Genomic DNA, 19,036 nt, shown 5'->3' on the forward strand with positions numbered 1-19,036 from the left:
CAGCAAGAAGATCTTTCTGTGTGGAATATCTATGTTCTCCCCATGTCTGCATGGGTTGTCTCCAGGTCCAAAGACACCCAAATAGTGGGGTTAGGTTAATTGGTATTTGGTGAGTGGTAAATTAGTAAATTGCTCATAGGTGCGAATGCTGTGCAATAGACTGGCAACCCGTCCAGGGTAACCCCCACCCCCCCCCCACCCCCCCCCCATGCTATGCTAGCTGAGATAAGCTCTAGCCTGTCTTTGTGATCATGAATTGGATAAGTGGAAGAAAATGGGTGGATGGTGTAAGATTGGTCAGGGAGGTGGGCCAATATCTCATTCTGAGACTGCTCCAGAAAACTTCACGGTGACTTATCCAATCTCATTTGATAAATCAATATGTAGAACTAATGATTCACAACACTTGTCAAGATGGACTGCCTCAGATAAAATGCTGATAAATGCTTTTTCATGAAAAAGCTTTTTTTTCCATTAGGGGCGCAAATTGCCTTTATGTGTCCGATGAAATGGCTATAATTTCGGTTAAATTATGTCACCCTCTGAACTGAGCTTAAGAAGATATTCTGATGCTTCTTCTCATTAAAAAAAGATGTATAATATTTATAAATTCTATCATTGCATCCAATTCAATTTAATTTAATTTAAATATTGCCAAAAAACAAAAACAGTCAGCTGAAGACAGGTTATATTGAAAGGTAAAGACCTTGCAGTAATACAGAGAAACCCCAACAATCAGACGACCCTCTACAAGCTGTTAGGTTTTCCACGCTCCCTTCTAAGTGCATTTGTATATGTTTATGCCTGTTTATGCCCCCCCCTCTCCCCGACACACACACACACACACACACACACACACACACACACACACACACACACACACACACACACAATTTAATAAAAAAAGGTTTTATTTCACCTCATAGTGATCATGGCGGATTTCATTCTTCTTACTTTATCACTTACAAGCTACAGATTTGTGAAAAATCCAAATCAGGCTTTAGACCAGTATGCCACAGCTTATACAGGCACAGTGTTGTTATTGTTTTGTTCTTTCTGTGCTTGTTATTGCACTGACATCCTTCAGAAGTACCTATGTAATGAAAATGCAATACATTATAACTTACCCTTCTCCTGTTGGAGATGCTCCCCGCTGCTGTAACAATGCAGCATATGAAATACATGAGGAATAAATAAAAACATGCAGAAGCCTGATAAACAATCCCCCTAAACATTCGCACAATAATATTACGCTTATTTAAAAACACTGTTATTTTGTGGGAATCCCCCCCCCCCTTGACTTATTAAAGAAGGTTGTTTATTGCTCTTAGAGACTTTCCAAACTTTTTTTTTTTCCTGTGAATGTAAAGCAGTACCTCTAGAGCAGCGTGTTGAACTTAGCTCAGCTCAACTCTGTGAGCACTAAGAATTTCTGATACAAGCTGTCCTTGTAAATGAGGAGAGAAATGAAGTTAACTGGCAACCCTGCATCAGAAGTAAGATTTTCTTCCATCTCATTTTCTTTATTCTTCTAAAACCAAGTTATATGCTGTGTGTCTAGGAAATGTTCGCATAATAATAATAGTAGTACAGTTTTACGTTCTAAACCCTGTGCAGTCCATATGAGTGTAGCTCATGCTCCCACTAGAGGAAGCAAAAATGTAAAAACGAAAGCTAAGGTGGCTCCATCCTGGCCATGAACAGTGTTTGCAACAGCTCTGAAAAAGTCAGAGTCTCATGACTAAATTACCACTAAGTTCTAAACAGACAAAATAACCAGTGATAGGATGAAGCATCAAATGGAAATAATCTCACCTAGACTAAATGATTTTTGGTCTGCTTTGGTCGATGTATTGCAGTTGTCACACCATATTTAGCCAAGCTGGTGATGAACCACCTGTTCCCTAGTTTCCTTTCCTGTCCCAGTGTAAAAATGTTGTTATGGACATATAGGCCAATGGCATCAGTGATTTCTCCAGAGGCTTCATTTAAAAAAGATGTAAGATGTTTCTACCTAGTGCTTTTTCTAACTGCATTCACACTCCAATGGACGCATCGGAGAGCAACTTGGGGTTAGCACCTTGCACAAGGATACTTGACATGCAGGCTGGAGGAGCCAGGGATTGATGTTTCTACCCATGTCCCACCACCTCTTCAGAGAGCAGTTTGCTCTATTTCCTCGATGTAGCTGACAAACATTCCTATCAACTTTGGTTTTATGAGAATCAACAACAACAACAAAATAACCTGTTATTATATGAGAGACTGAGCGTTACATTCTAGTCTGCTGTTTGAGGTTTTGTTTTGAATTTTAACCACTTGTCTAATTCAGGTTTGGGGGTGGGGGGTTGGAGCTTATCTCAACTGTCATAAGGTGAAAGGTGGGGTACACCATGGATAGGCTGGCAGTCCATCATAAGGCTAACAGAGAGAGACAGACAACCATTCCCACCTACAGTGTGGCCAAATTAAGTAGTAAATGGACTGGTTCTTATATAAAGCCCGTTATACAGCATGCCTCATTCGCCCATTCATATAAGCACTGTTTTTCTATGACGAAGTGGTCTTTTATCTAACATTTGAACACATTCAGAAGTCAATGAATGCATCAGAGAACAACGTGGGGTTCAGTATCTTGCTCAAGAATATTTTGGCATGCAGACTGTACAAGCAAGGCATCAAACCACCAACCTTCCAATGAATGGATGACCTACTCAACCTGCTCTTGAGCAGGAGGTTGGACAGTGGTTAGAATCAACCACTTAGCTGAACATAAATGTCAGCAGTGCTAACCACTGGACCAGCATCCCACACTATTTAAGGTTTTCAGTCATTATTTCCACTTTGTTTTGAAATACTCACCAATTGTCCCGTGCTTCTCGTGTTTAATGTTTTTGTGACCCATCCTATTTAGTTTCACTCACCATTCTCCTCTCTGTACTGCTCTGTTACACTTCGTGTTCGTAACTTTGTTTCTCACAGTTCTCATGCATTTCCGATGCCATGTGCCCAGGCTCACTCTGCCAGAGTCTTGTGATTTTAATAACTTCGCCTAAACATTGACTGCTTTGCTTCTACCAACGCATGACTTAAATAACATTCTTTGATTTTTATTTATTTTTTTACTCTTGAGTCATGAATTTCTGTTAGAAACTACAGCTAGAAACTCACTTCAGAATTACACTTTAATAAACCTGTAGAATTTTTGGCATTGAGGGTTTTGAAAAATTCAAAAGGCAGTATTGCACACAGGCTGACAGAGGCTCATTTGGCTGACTTATATTTGAATCATGATTTGAAAAATTTCCATGGGCCCACTCAACTCCATTTAAAGGAGTATTCAACATGAATTGCAGACCTAACTGACATTAAATGTTACCTAACATATAGCATTTCTTTTCGAGACTTGGAAACTATAAACCTTCTTTGCTGGACAGTCATGCATGTAAGCTGAGTCTCAATTAAACTGAAATGCATAATTAGGTTTTCTAACACCAGTAGACTATTTTCAATAAGATTATCTATTGAAGAATGTTAAAATCCATACAAAACTCAATAAGCTCCATCAAAGCGACAGATGTAGTTGAATCTCATTAAATAGCAAACATCTAGACTTGTCCAAAATATTGCACATAGATTATTTTTTGCTGCCTGACTGAATATTAATTCAGAAGTTCAGATGATGGTGTGAAAAAGAAAAGTTTAAGTGAAAAAAAATCGAATTAAGCCATGAATGCTTTATAAACATATTATTTCCCTTCAGTAAATCTGAACTGGTCTGCACGAAACAAATAATGCATGTGTCGTATCATGTTAGCGGTCACGTCTAAATCTGACTAAATTTGTAGGTCAGCGTGTGTCACGGCGACGGATGGCCGGTACTGAATAGGACTCAGGTGCAGAAACCCAGAGCGGAGACAGTAGATGATTTAACAGTTTATTACGGTTAAGTGCAAGGGGGAAAAAAAGGGAAACGTGGCAAAGACAGAAAATGACGAGACGTGGAGCCTTGGTGTGGCGTGCCCAGGGGAACGTGGCTAGGGCGAGGGAACGAGGCCTGAGAAGTGGAACGGAGCTGAGTGGGGAACAGTCACACTGAGGGGAGAGGATATAGGAGTTAGGCAGGTAGTGAAGGCAGCTCAGAAGTGGCCAGTATAAGAGCAGCAATTCTTACTTGCAGTTAGGGACCTGGAGTGTTTGAGAGGGGGATGATGAAGATCCAGGGGAGGCTGAGTGGCGTGGAAAGGCTGACCTGAGATCCGGGGCTCCAGATGGAGTGTGATGGCAGGAGGGCAGGCAGGTGAGGCACAGAGGGATTTCCAAAATGATCACTAGGTATCCCGAGTCCGGAGGTGGAGTGAGCCAGGGTGGGTACAGCAACTGTAGCACAAAAGAGTCTTTGTTAGTAAGATAAATCACAGCGAGAATTTGAAACACAAGACCTGTTACCAACATGGGTTGATGACGAACTGGCAGTGAGTGAACATCGATGTGTGGTTTAAATCCCTCTGGCTTGATAGCCTGCAATAGGCTCCAGGTGTGCAGGAGCTGGAGTTGGCCCTGCCCAGGGGCGGATCCCAGGTCAGTTCAGGAGCCTAATGGAAACTCCAGCCACCCACCGTAGACCATGACAGCGTGACCTCCCTGACTAGCCATTTATGAGGTTCGATTTTATTCAGTTTGTTATTTTGAGTGACTAAATAAATAAATAATGAATGTCACACAACCTTATCCTTTGACAAAAGTTCTTTGTTTTCCTACTCGCTAAAAGGCATGGCAATTTCCATTTCTGAAGTATGAATCGATGTCATTACATGTACATGCTTACAAAAGGGCCTTGTATCATTATCTGCCACTGGCTCTTCGTCCCTACTTTACTTGCTATGATAATGATTATTATCTGAAATGAGTCTTTTCTGTTCATTTATATCTTGTTTTATTGTTATTTGGTGCTCCAGAATAGAAAACAAGTTTGCTAAATAAACAACACAAAACACCATAAAAGCAAAGTTCAAGTACACAAACCCGCTTGCTTGTCTGTAATATGAACAAGGTTATCACTGTGCTACACTGGAAAGTTCTGGATGTCTCCCTGCAGGGACTTCACTTTACCCTTACAGGGAAACCACAAATTTTCAGGGAACAGTGGGGCAGGCTTTTTTTGTCAACCTCAATCAGCGCCAGCTTTCCAGAGGAGATAAGGCAGGGCAAAATGTTGCATCCTACAAACAGGCAGAGGAAGGGAGAGAATCTCTGTATGAACAGAACCACAGACTGTTGAAACTTCAGCACAGTTGCAAATTGCAAATACTCTTCTGTTAGAATGAAGATGATTTCCTTCCCCCCAAAGTGGTACTTCAGGTTCAGAGTTTGGGTTAATGCTGCACATATCACAACACGCAAGTGAACAGAGCAATTTTAGAATCTTATTTAGCAAAAACAATAGAGCTGGTGTGACAGAAGAGGATGATAGGGATAGTGTGAGATGGAGGCAGATCAACCGCTCTGGAGAGATCCTAAAAGGAGCAGCTGAAAGAAAGTCTCCCTCCAATTCATGTTAATGTCTGCTTCATTTACTGTGATGATAATTTTGGTTAAAATTGTTTAAGACTGAGACAAAGATAAACTCACTGATGAGAATGTATTCATGTTAAGTTACTGTACAGATGATGTTTCAGGATGCATGATTTAATATCAGTGGTTCATATCAGTTATCATTAGGTTGCATACTATGAACAGAACTCAGATGTCATCTAATCATGTTACTAACAAAAGATGAACCAAAACCCAAATGACTGAATAAATAACTCAAATATAAAATATTTGACCTGAGTTGTGGAAACAGCTGGTCAATCGTGTGGATGTCACACTTTGCTTCTTCACCTGCGTGCTTAAGTTGCAGTACCAGCAGGGGGCGATCATTTATTTAAAGCCAACAAGTCACTACTTACCAAGGTGTGGGCTATTCTACAAAGGGCTATTCTAAAGAATGAAGTACTTTCAAGGGTCCTTCTATGCCAGGTAAGATTAAGCTAGATGGTTGATATGTATTTACATATAAATGTATTAGTAATGTTTCCTTAAAGGTTTGCCCATGACTGTTTTCATGTTGGCTTTAAATAAATTATTGCCGTCTTCTGTTACTGCAAGGTATTGCAACTTAAGCATGTCTGTAAGTTCTCAGTCATCCAGGTCATGGTAGTCTAAGGAGCTTATGGTTGATGTTTCTTGAAGTAGTTTTCACCTTATATCCGAGAAGCTTCATCAAGTCAAAAGCCAAACGATGGAGAGACACAGGTACGAATTAAAGTTTGTTTTAGAACTGAAGAACCAGAGGTGAAATGCCTTTAAGAAATTTAAAGAAGTCAATTTGCTTTCTTTCCAAGCTCCTTAGGTAAGTTAAGCATGCGTATCCATATCACGTCTGGAGAGGCAAAGCGTGACATCCACATGATAGCCCAGTGGGTCTATTACATCCTTTTCCGTGATACTGGGTTGAGGTACAACTGCAAATACTCCTGTGCTGCGTCCCAGGTGAAGCAGAATGAATTTAATGTCTTTAAGGTATTGTTTTTAGCATAGCCTAGTTTGGGCTCTGCATAGACGCCTCAAAAATGTAACCTATTTCCAGTACATGCGTGCTGGTGATGCTCAGGGCAGAACAGTTCAACCTCGGACCGTGAATATACCAAATCCATCTGTGATGTTTCCGCTTTTATGAGCCACACAGTCATGTCTGATCTTTTTCTTTTTTTTCCATGTCAGGGTGGAGCTGTATAATAAGCAGGGGTTCTCTGTGAACTGCTGACTTGCACCATGTCAGTTCTGCTGAATAAAAATAAAGCTTTAGATAATCAATTATAGAAAGAACTTAATTTTGCAGTGAGTTAAGCAAAAGGAAATGAGAATTTTAGGATTAAAAATGTAGTTTAAAAGACTATTGAAAATCATGATCCTAAGAAAAGGGTTTTGAAGCAAAATGAACTGAATCATATGAAAAACGCAAGAATTCAAGACTTTAGCCTAGCAATGATATTCTCCTTCAAACGCAGGGATTATGTAACTGTGTTCGTTTGTTTGCATGTTTTTAAGGAATCTAGCATCCAGTTTTCAAGGTCTTGTGTTCAAATTTTGTGTAATGGTAGATACGTATAACAGCTTGAGCTGCTTTAATTTTGGTGAAAATCAGGTCAAGATCACACCAAATGTGAAATCAGTGACCCTGATTGTTAGCACGCTGATGTCATCATATCATAATAAAAACAGGCTGAGGTCAGCATGTCATAATGAAACATCATAAAAAGTTTTAGTACAGCCGTTGCTCTTCAGGGTTAGTTACACCGTCTGAGTGCTCTTGTTTGGTATTTGAAATGTTGCGCGGGACATTTTATTGGCACATTTTGAGCAGCTTAGTCCCAGCTGTTTGAGTATTGTTGCTGAATATGTCCATCCCATTATAACCACAGTGTATCCATGGCTGCTTCCATTAGGATAATGCACCTCAAAGCTCAAAATAAATTGCAAACTGGTTTGAAAGTAACAGCAAGTCCAGTGTACATAGATGGCTTCCAGAGTCACCAGATCTCAATAGAGCATCTTTGGGATGTAGTGAAATGGGAGCTTTGGATCATGCATGCATGACAGGCAGGAACTGTGTGATGCTATCATGTTAGCATGAATCAAAATCTCTGAAGAATGTTTCCAGCACCTTGTTGAATCTATGCCAGAAATAACTAAGGCAGTAATGAAGGCAAACGTCTGCCCAACCCAGTAATAGTACGCCACCACCACCAGTAGTAATAACACAATGATACCTGTGGATGATATCCCAAATCTTTAGTCCATCATCCCTGTAGTAGAAGTTTGGCACAGCCTCCAGGCCACGTTCAGCAATGTCATCTGGCATACAGAGGGAGCTGTAGGTCATTGAGGACACTGACCTCTGCAGGATGGTAAACATGCCCTCTCCACCCAATACTACAAACTAGAGAACGGGCAGCTCACGGTTAGAGACAAATGTTGTACATAACACTGAAAATGAAACAATTCTTTAGTGTGCTGGTCATCGCATAAAATGTTAATGTTTTTACTGCTTACCTGAGTGAAACTGCCAGTCTCAGATATGAGACGACTTCGAGCTAAGAGGTTGACATGCGGTGAGTAGCGTGTGTGAGGTTTGAGAAGCTGAGGGGAAGAGGAAACGACATTAGCAAGACGATCATTTAATATATTGTTTGTACACTTTTTTATATAGTGAAGAAATTCATAGGTGGTATTAATATGCCATCCGTTATGGACAAATGCTTTCCACACCATTGAAATGAATGGTATAGCAAACGTCAGTTACCTTGTACAGAGGCATTAGCTTATCATCAGGATCTTTGTGGAGCAGGACGAGAGGAGCCACCACCAAGTACTGCTTCTTCCCGTTGATGGTGTTTGCTTTTACTCCATCCAGACGCTTGTAGTCACACAGGAATATGTTCCCTTTCTGTTTGAAAGTTCAGGATATTGTAGAAATCTGAATATAATATCTGCTCATGTAAAAGTGAATTTATTGAAAAGATCTAACTGTGTGCTGGTGTAGTTCTTCTTCCCACCAGCAAGAGTCGCTACAGTTCTTTCATGCCAAGATTTGTTTGTTATTAGCTGTAGAGTTAGTAATGCAGCACACTTTGAGAAAAGACTGACTCAGCATGTTGTTCAGATAAACATCTGCATCCGTCCTCTTCGTTGTTTTACAGAAAGCATCGCTTGTGAGTATTTAAGTTGAACAAGAGTTAATGCAACTATATTGGCTATTATTTATGCACTTTTATGGTTAAAGGTGTACTGTATTCAGATTTACTTTCTTTCCAATGTTAGCTAGTTTAGCCAACTGATTTGCATTATCGTGTGAATATATAGGCTGAATATTGCTTATTTCTTCTGTTTGTAGTTTCACTCTGTTGATAATTGAAGGCAGCGTCAATAAAAGGGACGATACACCTGTCAGTTGTCGAGGAGTTTATCTATCTGCATAACTGTATCCAGTGTAGCAGTGAGGGCAGAATAGTGAAAAAGCGTCCTTCTACAAGACAACCTTTGGATGTTACGTCAACTCAGCTACATCAACCATGTCTGAAGCAAGACAAGATAAAGCATCATCTGTCCGTTCAGAGAAATCATATGGGTCAAAAGGTACAAGTAGGTCATCTGCCAGTATGGCCGCCCTAAACGCTCGAGCCAAAGCTGAAGCAGCACGCAAAAGAGCTGAATACGCTAAAAAGGAAATCGAAATGCAAGTTAAGAAAGCAGAGCTTAAAGTAGAGGAAACACGTCTAGAGGCCACATTACAAGCCCTCCAACAAGAACGTGACGCGGAAGCGGCACACGCCGAAGCAATAGTTTTTGAAACAGCAGTCAATGATCTTGAAGAAGAACAGATCTTGAAGAAGAAGATGGCGCCGGTGAGGTCGGCTGCCGTCACGACTGCTCCGACCACTTTTTCTTTGTCTTTGTTTTTTAAGTTAGTTTTCAGCGTTTCTAAATCGGCAAAATCATCACCATTGGGTACATTAGGTATGACAGTGACACTCTTGTTTCTATTGGTATACAATGTACTCACAATTCGAAGTTTTTAACTCCGGATCCGAGCTGGCCGAGTGAGATCTCGAGGGAGAACAAAGGGAAGCGGCGGCGGCCTAGGGGGAAGCGAGCCGGCGTCAGGAACAGGCTGAGAGCTCGTGCACACCGCACACCTCTGCCTAGCATCCTGCTCGCCAACGTCCAGTCACTGGAGAACAAGCTTGACGACCTCAGGGCCAGGATAAAGTTCCAGAGAGACATTCGGGACTGCAATCTCCTCTGCTTCACCGAGACATGGCTGAACCCAGCGGTGCCGGACCACGCCATCCAGCCGGCCGAGTTCTTCTCGGTTCACCGCATGGACAGGACACGGGACTCGGGGAAGTCAAGGGGAGGCGGCGTGTGTTTAATGGTGAACAACAACTGGTGCAACAGTGCGAACGTTGTTCCTCTCACACGCTCCTGCACACCAAATCTGGAACTACTGTCCATCATGTGTCGTCCTTTTTATCTACCTCGGGAATTTACATCGGTCATTGTAAGTGCCGTTTATATTCCACCACAAGCGGACACGGTCACCGCCTTATGCGAGCTGCATGAGGCACTCACACAGCACCAGACACAACACCGGGACGCTGCGCTTATTGTGACGGGGGACTTTAATAGCGCCAACCTCAAACGCGCAGCGCCGAACTTTTATCAACACATCACCTGCCCCACCAGGGGTGAAAGGACACTGGACCACTGCTACACTACGGTCAAGGACGGCTACAAGGCACAATCCCGCCCCCCGTTTGGCAAATCTGATCACGCCGCCATCTTCCTCATGCCAAAATACAAACAAAGGCTGAAACAGGAAGTTCCGGTTCAGAGGAAGGTCGCGCGCTGGACGGATCAATCGGTGGCCGCGTTACAGGACGCACTCGATGACGCAGACTGGGGCATGTTCAGAAACAGCTCCGACGATGACGTCAACGTGTTTACGGAAGCGGTTGTGGGATTCATCGGGAAACTAGCGGATGATACCGTGGAGACAAAGACTATCACAACGTTTCCCAACCAGAAGCCGTGGGTGGATAAAACCATCCGCGACACTCTGAGATCCCGCACCGCTGCCTACAACATGGGACTCATGACGGGGGACATGGACCCGTACAAAGCCGCGTCATATAACGTGCGGAGGGCGGTGAAAGAGGCAAAGCAGCGCTACGGGAGGAAACTAGAGTCACAACTCCAACAGAGTGACTCTAGGAGCCTGTGGCGGGGACTAAGGACAATAACGGACTATAAAGCACCAACAACCGGTATGACGAACGCGGCCGTGACTTTGGCAGACGAGCTGAACACTTTCTATGCTCGCTTCGAGGCTGCAGCTAAGGTCTCCAACAATGCTAGTGTTAGCGGCGCTAACGGCTGCAGACAGGAAGATACTGCCAGCACCGGAAACGTGCTCGTCATCTCCGAGCATGAAGTAAGGAGAGCCTTCAAGAGAGTGAACACCAGGAAAGCAGCAGGACCAGACGGCATCCCAGGTCGTATCCTAAGAGACTGCGCATACCAGCTAGCTCCTGTGTTCACTGAGATATTCAACATCTCTCTATCTCAGTCGGTGATCTCCACATGCTTCAAAGAGTCCATCATTGTTCCTGTCCCGAAGAAACCCCACCCTGCTTCTCTCAATGACTATCGCCCTGTAGCCCTCACCTCAGTAGTGATGAAGTGCTTTGAACGCCTGGTCAGAGACTTCATCATTTCTTCACTACCAGACACACTGGACCCACTACAGTTCGCTTACCGTCCAAATCGTTCCACAGACGATGCCATCTCTCATCTCCTCCACACATCACTCACTCACTTGGACACTAGAAGGGGGAATTATGTTAAAATGCTCTTCATAGACTACAGCTCTGCATTTAATACCATAATTCCCTCCACACTCACCACCAAGCTGGAGCATCTGGGACTCAGCTCATCTATGTGTCAGTGGATCTCCAACTTCCTAACTGGCAGACCACAGGCAGTAAGGATGGGCGGACATGTCTCAGCCTCCACCACTCTCAGCACTGGAGCCCCCCAGGGGTGTGTTCTGAGCCCCCTGCTGTACTCTTTGTACACATATGACTGTGTGGCCACTACCACCTCCACCACCATCATCAAGTTTGCTGACGACACCGTCGTGGTGGGCCTGATCTCTGATAACAACGAGACGGCCTACGTGAAGGAGATTAGGAATCTGGAGAACTGGTGCCAGAGGAACAACCTCCTTCTAAACGTCAGTAAGACAAAGGAGCTGATAGTGGACTTCAGCACTAAGCAGGAGAGGAACTACCAGACCCCCGTCATCAACGAGTGCCCAGTGGAGAGAGTGGACAGCTTCAAATACCTCGGAGTTCACATCACGCAGGACCTGTCATGGTCCTGTCACATCAACACCGTGGTGAAAAAGGCCCGACAGCGTCTCTACCACCTCAGACGCTTGAGAGACTTCCAACTGCCCTCCAAGGTGCTCAGGAACTTTTACTCGTGCACCATAGAGAGCATCCTGGCGGGAAACATCTTAACCTGGTTCGGGAACAGCACCATGCAGGACAGAGGGTTGTGCGGTCAGCTGAGCGCACCATCCGCTCCGAGCTCCCTGACCTGCACTCAATCTACAGCAGGCGGTGCTGGACCAAGGCCAGGAAGATCGTGAAGGACCTCAGCCATCCCAACAACAGACTGTTCTCTCTTTTGAGGTCAGGAAAGCGATTCCGCTCCCTGAAGACCAACACAGAGAGACTGAGGAGGAGCTTCTTCCCGCAGGCGATACGGTCTCTCAATCACACCACCACACAGTACTGACCCACACATATGGTTCTTACACACACACTGGACTTTCTGGACTTTGTTTTTGCACAACACTGGTCACTATATTCTTCATTTCCAGTTAATAATTGTACAGCTGCTGTTATTGTGTATATATTTATTTATATTTAGATTTCTTCATACATTCTTATATAGTTCTATATTGTGTATTGTGTATTTTGTTGTACAGTTATTTTATTTTCAACTTTAATTTATATATTTTATCTTATTCTTCCCAGTTAAATTTACCCTTCATTCTAATTTGTGTTGTACAGTTATTTCATTTTTAACCTTAATTTATATTTTATTCCTTCCTAGTTAAATTTACCCTTTTTAATTTTTCATATTTTTTATATATCTTATTCATAGCCTTTCCTTTTTTGTTTTCTTTAGGTCACGAGCAGTTGTCCAAGCATTTCACTACATATCGTACTGTGTATGACTGTGTACGTGACAAATAAAATTTGAATTTGAATTTGAATTTGAACACGTGAGTGTACCTCAAAGGGTTGACACTTTGGAACGCACCTTTAACTATGTGAAAGACCAGCTCATCATCAAAGACAGCACAAGCCCAATTGGCCATACCGAGTATAATTCAATGCCTGCACCAAATGTCACATTCCTCACGCCAAAACAAGAGCCAACCAGGTCGGACACCTTAAAGGAATATGTCCTTCAACCTCTGAGTACTGACAAAGGAGAAAACGTTTCCCAGTCTCCGAAATTAATGCAGAAAATGTCACCAGGTACTTCACCGAGATTTGAACATAAGGTGAGCATGCAACAAGGAAACATTTCTGACATAGCCAGGTTTCTGGCAAGACGCGACTTACTCACCAGTGGCCTCCGAAGGTTCAGTGACAAGGCAGGAGATTACTGGGGATGGAAATCTTCGTTTGAGAATGCAATTTGTGACTTAAACCTAACGGCCAGTGAGGAACTGGATTTGCTGATTAAATGGCTTGGCACAGAATCAGTGCAATATGCATATCGTTTAAGAGCTGTGCATATTAACAATCCCTCTGAAGGACTTGCTAAGGTGTGGGAAAGATTAAATGAGTGCTACGGCTCCCCCGAAGCTATAGAGAACGCACTGCTCGACAGATTGGACCGTTTCCCAAAAATCTCATACAAAGATCCACAACTGTTGAGAGAACTACAGGACCTGCTCCTAGAAATAGATGCCGCAAAGAGTGAAGGTTACATTCCAGGTCTACTCTACCTCGATACAGCGAGAGGCATTAATCCAGTGGTGGAAAAACTCCCCTATGCTATGCAAGAAAAATGGATGAACTATGGTTCTAAATACAAAGAGGACCATTGCGTGTCATTTCCACCATTCTCTGCATTTGTGGCCTTCATCAGTAGAGAAGCAAAAATGCGCAACGACCCCAGCTTTAGGCAGTCTGTGCCGCCTCCTCCTGCCCTTTCAAAGACGAATAAACTTTACGAAAAACACGCTAAAAGAGAACCTATCTCAGTCATCAGAACCGAAGTTGTCAGTACGGAGCCGAAATCAACTCCTACAAACATTGAGGACCCAAATAAGGAATGTCCTATCCACAAAAGACCTCATGCTCTCAAAAAATGCAGAGCATTCAGGGAAATGCCACTGGAGGAGCGAAAGGCCTATCTCAAGAAAAACATGATATGCTTCAGATGCTGTGCTTCTACAAACCACCAGGCAAAGACATGTAAGTCAGAAATACATTGTACAGAATGTGATTCAAAATTACACATTACAGCTCTTCATCCGGGACTGGCATCAACGACTACTGCGACAGCTACTATTGCAGAGCCGGTAACAGTTGACGGCGGGGAGCGCAATGCAGCACGGCCCACAGCTATCTCGACATGCACACAAGTATGTGGAAGTGAATTTGAAAGTCACTCATGTGCCAAGATCTGCCTTGTGTTCATTTACCCAAAGAACTCACCTGAAAAGAAACTTAAGCCCTATGCCATCCTAGACGACCAAAGCAACAGATCACTCGCAAAATCATCGGTTTTTGACACATTTGGCATCACAAGAAACTCATTTCCATATAAATTGAGAACCTGTGCTGGATTGGAGAAAGTGACATGGAGGAGAGCTTTTAACTTCATTGTGGAATCGGCAGATTGCACGTCACGTCTTGAGCTCCAGACACTTATCGAGTGTGATATGCTACCCGACAATCGCAGTGAGATTCCCACAGCTGAAGCTGCTCGAAACCACACCGACCTTCAGGAAATCGCAACCGAAATCCCGGCTCTCGACCAGAGTGCTCAGATCCTGCTGCTCATTGGAAGGGACGTTATTCAAGCACACAAAGTTCTCGACCAGCGCAATGGACCTCCAAATGCGCCATTTGCACAGAAACTAGCTCTTGGATGGGTGATCATTGGCAACGTTTGCCTGGGTGGAGCTCACAAACCCGTGCGTGCTAACATTTTCAAAACGAACATCTTAGACAATGGTCGTCCAAGTCACTTCCTTCCATGCAAAAATGCCATTCAGGTAAAGGAAAGTTTCAACTCGCAAGGCTACAACAAGGTCAACACCCCAATGCGAAGAAAGCACTCTTCGATTGGAGAAACAGTTTTCAAACAAACAAGTTTGGACGAGAGCCTCGGCTACTCACAGGAGGAAAGGGCCTTTTTACAGATAATGGATAAGGAAGTCTACCAGGACAGTGCTAACAGTTGGGTCGCGCCACTACCTTTTCGTTCACCCAGGCCACGGCTGCCGAACAATAAGCGGCAGGCTATGCAACGCCTTACATCGGTACGCCACATGCTGAACAAACGCCCTCAGGTAAAAGGTCAGTTTACAGACTTTATGCAAACTTTGTTTGACAATGGCCACGCTGAGATAGCGCCACCACTCACTAAAGAAGAAGAGTGCTGGTACCTCCCCTTCTTCGGCGTGTACCACCCGCGCAAACCGGAACAAATACGCATTGTCTTCGACTCAAGCGCATAACACAATGGAGTATCCCTCAACGATGTTCTTCTTACTGGGCCCAACCTCAACAATAGCTTGTTGGGTGTGTTGATGCGACTCCGTGAAGAAAAGGTGGCAGTCACAGCCGATATCAAACAAATGTTCCATTGCTTCGTGGTCAGGGAGGACCACCGGAACTTTTTGAGATTCCTCTGGCACCAAAACAATGACATGGATCAACCGATCGTGGAATACAGAATGACTGTACATGTCTTTGGCAACAGCCCGTCGCCCGCGGTTGCAACTTACGGACTCAGAAGGGCATCAGAGGACCGAGACAAGCAAGACATCACTACACAACATCTGGTGGAACGACAGTTTTACGTAGATGATTGTCTTGCCTCCTTCCAATCAAGTACTGATGCCATTGTTGTTATGCAAAACGCTCAAGACACTATGGCTTCATCTAATCTGAGGCTACACAAGATTGCATCCAATGATGTGGACGTAATGAAAGCATTCCACAAAAACGATCTAGCCAAAGGTCTAAAAGACCTCGACTTAGGAGCTGACATTCCACCTATGCAAAGAAGCCTTGGAATAAGCTGGGACATTGCAACAGACAAATTCACGTTTCAAGCGTCCACTGCTGAGAAGCCCTATACCCGCAGAGGGGTACTTTCAGTTGTCAACAGTCTGTTTGACCCTCTCGGGTTTGCAGCTCCGGTCAGCATCAAAGGCAGAGCTCTCCTTAGAGAACTTTCCACAGACATATGTCAATGGGATGATCCACTCCCAGAAAAGTTGCTCCAAGAGTGGAGTGCATGGAAAGAGTCCCTGAAACTTCTCGAAGAAGTCAGAATACCGAGAATGTACACCTCTATATCCTTCAATGGTGCAGAAAAAAGGGAGCTCTGTATATTCTGTGACGCGTCTACAAAAGCTATCGCTGCAGTAGCCTATGTCAAGCTAACAGACTCAGAAGGCAACAATGAACTGGGATTCATGTTTGGCAAAGCAAAACTCGCACCGCAGCAAGAAATAACAATCCCCAGGCTCGAGCTATGTGCAGCTGTTCTTGCTGTCGAGATTGCTGACATTATCACAGAGGAAATTGATGTTCCCTTCCATTCTACAAGATTTTTCACAGACAGCAGAGTGGTACTTCGATACCTGCAGAATGAATCCAGACGATTCTACGTCTATGTATGCAATCGCGTACAGAGGATTCGAAAATCGTCCAACCCAGAGCAGTGGAACTACGTTCCAACAGAGCTTAACCCAGCCGACATAGCTTCAAGATCAATCCCAGCTAGTGCACTCTCATCAAGCACATGGCTCAAAGGACCAGATTACCTACTGAGAGCAACTCCTGAAGTGACTAAACATACCTTTGAACTAGTCAATCCTGAATCAGATCCTGAGATCCGTCCAACAGTGACATCACTTTCAACCAATGTCGTGGCTTCTTTCCTCGAAACGAGACGATTTGCGTCTTTCTCTACTTGGGGGTCACTGTTGAGAGCAATAGCAAGGCTCATTCATATTGCAAGGTGTTACAGGAATAGCACTCCCCCAAAAGGGTGTCATGGCTGGCATATCTGCAAAAGTCTTAGTCCAGAAGATTACAGTAAGGCAAAGAGCGTTGTTCTGAGTGGTCTTCAACACGAGGTTTACCCTGACATCTTCACATGTCTTCAAGCCCAAAAAGACATTCCAAAACAGAGCCTTCTCAGAAAACTCTCTCCTTTCAAAGACAATGCAGACTGTCTCAGGGTTGGTGGTCGCCTTTCACAAGCCAGCATGGAAAGCGACGAAGCACACCCCATTATCATCCCAGGCAACCACCATTTAACTACTTTACTAATCCGACACTACCACCAACAGGTGCAGCACCAGGGGCGCCATTTCACAGAGGGAGCCATGAGATCCGCTGGCTTCTGGATTGTTGGTGGGAAACGGAGCATCAGTTCAGTCATCCACCACTGTGTAATTTGCCGCAAGCTCGGGTGGAACACAGAAACGCAAAAAATGTCAGACTTACCCATCGATCGTGTGACAGTCTGCCCCCCGTTCACTTACGTCGGAGTTGACGTCTTTGGACCGTGGACAATAAGCTCTCGGAGAACAAGAGGAGGCCTTGCTAGCAGTAAACGCTGGGCCGTCATCTTCACCTGCTTGGGCATCAGGGCCATTCATGTTGAGGTCATCGAGGCGATGGAGTCGTCTAGTCTTATCAATGCTCTGAGACGATTCATCTCTATCCGAGGACCAGTAAAGCAGCTGAGGTCCGACTGTGGGACCAACTTTCTGGGAGCGTGCAAGGAGCTCGGAATAACTTCAAAACACTGCGGCAACCAGGAAATTCATGACTTTTTATCCAAGAATGAATGCACATGGATCTTCAACCCTCCTCATAGTTCTCATATGGGAGGAAGTTGGGAGCGCATGATCGGCATCGTGAAGCGCATACTGGACTCTATGCTAACTGTCAACTCAGTTCGCCTGTTGACCCATGAGGTTCTCGTTACCCTTCTAGCAGAGGTAACCGCTATTGTAAACTCTCGACCGCTACTACCAGTCTCATCAGATCCAGATTGCCCCCTTCTTCTTACGCCTGCTACCCTCCTTACGCAGAAAACTGGATTACCACCTACACCACCCGGACACTTTGACAATAAAGATATGTTCGGACGCCAATGGAGACAAGTGCAACATCTTTCAAATGTCTTCTGGCACCGTTGGAAAACACAGTACCTGCCGACACTCCAAGAGCGAAGAAAATGGCAATCTGTGAGTCAAAACCTTCAAAAGGGAGATCTAGTTCTTCTAAAGGACAGTCGAGCTAAAAGAAACCACTGGCCCATGGGGGTGGTTGTTGAGACCTTTCCTAGCCAAGACGGACATGTCAGAAAGATTGAGGTAAAGGTCACTTCTGGAGGAATATCTAAAACCTTCTTAAGACCAGTGACAGAGACTGTACTCCTGCTGCGAAATACTAATAGAGACATTGATCCTTAAAGATGGTGATGATATCCAATAGATGTCAGACGGGGAGTGTGCTGGTGTAGTTCTTCTTCCCACCAGCAAGAGTCGCTACAGTTCTTTCATGCCAAGATTTGTTTGTTATTAGCTGTAGAGTTAGTAATGCAGCACACTTTGAGAAAAGACTGACTCAGCATGTTGTTCAGATAAACATCTGCATCCATCCTCTTCGTTGTTTTACAGAAAGCATCGCTTGTGAGTATTTAAGTTGAACAAGAGTTAATGCAACTATATTGGCTATTATTTATGCACTTTTATGGTTAAAGGTGTAGTGTATTCAGATTTACTTTCTTTCCAATGTTAGCTAGTTTAGCCAACTGATTTGCATTATCGTGTGAATATATAGGCTGAATATTGCTTATTTCTTCTGTTTGTAGTTTCACTCTGTTGATAATTGAAGGCAGCGTCAATAAAAGGGACGATACACCTGTCAGTTGTCGAGGAGTTTATCTATCTGCATAACTGTATCCAGTGTAGCAGTGAGGGCAGAATAAACTGATACAAGAAAAAATTCTTTCTCCTTTTGCATAAGAGACAGTCACCTTCATTTCATCTGCAAGGGTGCACTGGCCATGGGGAAAGACCATGTCATCAGCAGAGGTGGGACCAAGTCATTGTTTTGCAAGTCTCAAGTAAGTCTCAAGTCTTTAT

General features: G+C 43.9%; 3 long non-coding RNA genes across 3 annotated transcripts; 2 read left to right on the forward strand and 1 right to left on the reverse strand.

Moving 5' to 3' along the window:
• Nucleotides 1–3,923: 3,923 nt before the first annotated feature.
• On the reverse strand, nt 3,924–4,665 carry LOC309709018. The gene is made up of 2 exons (XR_014277396.1): nt 4,454–4,665; nt 3,924–4,380 (listed from the first exon to the last, which is right to left on the reverse strand). It is a non-coding gene; the product is annotated as an uncharacterized lncRNA (long non-coding RNA).
• Nucleotides 4,666–8,580: 3,915 nt separating this feature from the next.
• Nucleotides 8,581–8,994, forward strand: LOC309707703. Its single transcript, XR_014277053.1, has 2 exons — nt 8,581–8,756; nt 8,939–8,994. It is a non-coding gene; the product is annotated as an uncharacterized lncRNA (long non-coding RNA).
• Nucleotides 8,995–18,390: 9,396 nt separating this feature from the next.
• LOC309709244 lies at nt 18,391–18,818 on the forward strand. Its single transcript, XR_014277454.1, has 2 exons — nt 18,391–18,580; nt 18,763–18,818. It is a non-coding gene; the product is annotated as an uncharacterized lncRNA (long non-coding RNA).
• Nucleotides 18,819–19,036: the final 218 nt, after the last annotated feature.

This window comes from Aulonocara stuartgranti, assembly GCF_965226115.1.
Source record: "Aulonocara stuartgranti genome assembly, chromosome: 6".
Taxonomy (NCBI): domain Eukaryota; kingdom Metazoa; phylum Chordata; class Actinopteri; order Cichliformes; family Cichlidae; genus Aulonocara; species Aulonocara stuartgranti.